Genomic DNA, 2,570 nt, shown 5'->3' with positions numbered 1-2,570 from the left:
AGGTTCAATGCAGCCGCCCCCTGTCTATTCACGCATGCGTTAGGGTTGCTACTATTCAAAAAAAAATTTTATATGTAAAAATGGCTTGCTTTCGTGTGTTATCGCATAACTAAAGAACGGCTCAAGGGATTTGCTTTGTTTTTATTTCATTTTGTGTCTTTCTTTAGAATGATTGTAAAGAAAAATTGGAAAACCGATGTTGCCACATATTTCAAATATAAAAAATAAATAAATTTACATAAGCCGCAATAATGTACTTTACTGAGAATGTGTACACCAATTTAATAAAAATAAATAAATTTGAATAGGGTTGCCACCTCTCGTAAAAAATCTTTACATATAAAAATGAATGCAGTTCGTGTGTTAGTTTGTTATCGCATAACTCAAGAACGGCTCACCGGATTTCCTTCGTTTTTATTTCATTTCGTTTCTCTCTATCTGTAGACGATTTGTGAAGAAAAAATTTAAAAAAGGGTGTTGCCAGATATCTGATATATCAAAAAAGTATGAAATTTAAAAAGCCGAGAATGCATGAAAAATTTAATATAGAAAAAAAAATTGTTAAGGGTTGCCACCATTCGATAAAATCTTTATATATGCAAATGTATTGCTGTATCAGAAATAATTTAATTTAAATAAGCTGCAATAATGCTATTCCACTGCGAATGCATGAAAACATCTAAAACAAAGAAAAAATGCATAGCGTTGCCACCATTCGATTAAAATCTCATATCACGGTGTTTGTGTTGAGCTCCTCCGAAGCAGCTTGACCGATTTGTATGACATTTTTTGTGTATATTTGGAAATATATGAAATCAATCGCATACTCATTGAAAAAATTGGTGTTATTGGAAAACCGAATTTTTCATGCCGTATATCTCTGGAAGTCTTCGTGGTAGAGTACACGAACATATAGTAGTATAGAGATATACGAAATCAATCGCATACTCTTGGAGAAAAATTAGAAAAGGGGGCGTGGCACCTCCAATGCGAAAATAATCGCATACTCATAAAAAAAAATTATGTTACTGGAAAAGGGGCGTGGCACCCTTCATACAAATCGAGTTTTTCATAATGCGTTTTTCTAGCTGTGTTCATTTTAGTCAATTACTCTACTCTACTTAAATAAACCGAATTTTTCATAGTGCGCATCTCTGGAAGTGTTCATGGTTGAGTACTCGAACATATAGTGGTATAGAGATATACGAAATCAATCGCATACTCTTAAAGAAAGATGGGGATATTTAAGAAGGGGGTGCACAATGGGACTACAGCGGCCAAAAGTAGTAAAAACGGATTAGCGAATTCTGAAAATGTAATTACGCAGATGCGTAGCAAAATATCTAGCTAACCCAAACCAAAAAAAAATTCTTAATAAAAATGCATATTTAAAATTATGGCACGAGCTTAAAGTAGGAACAATGCAAAAAAAATTTGTAAGACAAATTTTTGATTTTGTCGCAAGTAATTTGAATTAATTTTTCCCCTTGTGCGGATATATTAAAAGCCAATTTGATTGATGAGCAGTTTTTGAATGTATCTGTGGTCAAGTATTGCTTTAAATTTTTATAAATCTTTTGAAATGTATAAAACAGTTTACCTTGAAATTCTACATAATTTTGTGAATATAAAATTTTTCGAGTTCTTACTTTAGAAAGGGATATTTAAAAAGACGTAGGAAGCGAGCTAAATTATACTGAGGACAAGTAAACATTAAATATGGGTGTCATATCTCAAATAGTTCCAGCTGCGAGGAACTGCGAGTTCCGCTTCTATTCTTCCTTTTATAGACCCACCTCCTCCTGTATAATTTATTGAATTTTTATTGTAGAGCTGAAGGGGAAGACTCTGGTGGGTAAATTAATTATTTAAACACTCATTTGGTGTTTTTAAAAATATATATATCGGACAGCGTGTCCGTTTATTTCGGAGTCTTTTCTCTTACTGACTACTTTTACAATCTTGCTTATTTTATATTAATCTTAACTCTAACAAGAAATGCCGAAGCTGCATTTCTTGGAATTTTTTGTTTACGTAAAATTCTCAAATGAAATTAAAATTCCTTTTTAGTTTACGAATTCTTACAATGGTTTCATATTTCTGTATATGTGACAAATAAATGTGTCACAAGCAATAATTATTTATGTGTTTGCATTCTCAGCATTAGAATGCCATAAATATTACGATTTATAGTGAGTACCATTTAGGTACTTGAGTTTTAAGATATCTGTTTACATTTGCCGTTGTGTGGTCCAGTGAAGCTGAGTATTGAATTCAATTGAGTATCATTTAGGTACTTGAGTTTTAGGATATTTGTTTATACTAGTGTTCGCCCAGCGGTTGAAATTCAACCGCTAAAATTAAGGATAGTTTATGTGAGTTGAGTTGAGCTGAAATAAAATTTGTTGGAATGGGTTAAGTGGAGGGGAGTTTAGCTTAGTACTTAGCATAACATAACATAGAATAGCATTAGGTTCAATAACATAACATATGTAGCATAACACATCACAATATAACATCGCACATTCTTCAGTTGTATTTCCTTTTTATCCCTATCACTTTCTTCCTCT

Source organism: Rhagoletis pomonella, unplaced genomic scaffold (genome assembly GCF_013731165.1).
Source record: "Rhagoletis pomonella isolate Grant_MI unplaced genomic scaffold, Rhpom_1.0 Rhpom_scaffold_00344, whole genome shotgun sequence".
NCBI lineage: Eukaryota > Metazoa > Arthropoda > Insecta > Diptera > Tephritidae > Rhagoletis > Rhagoletis pomonella.
The sequence above is the reverse complement of the archived record's forward strand: the minus strand, read 5'-3'. Positions refer to the sequence as shown.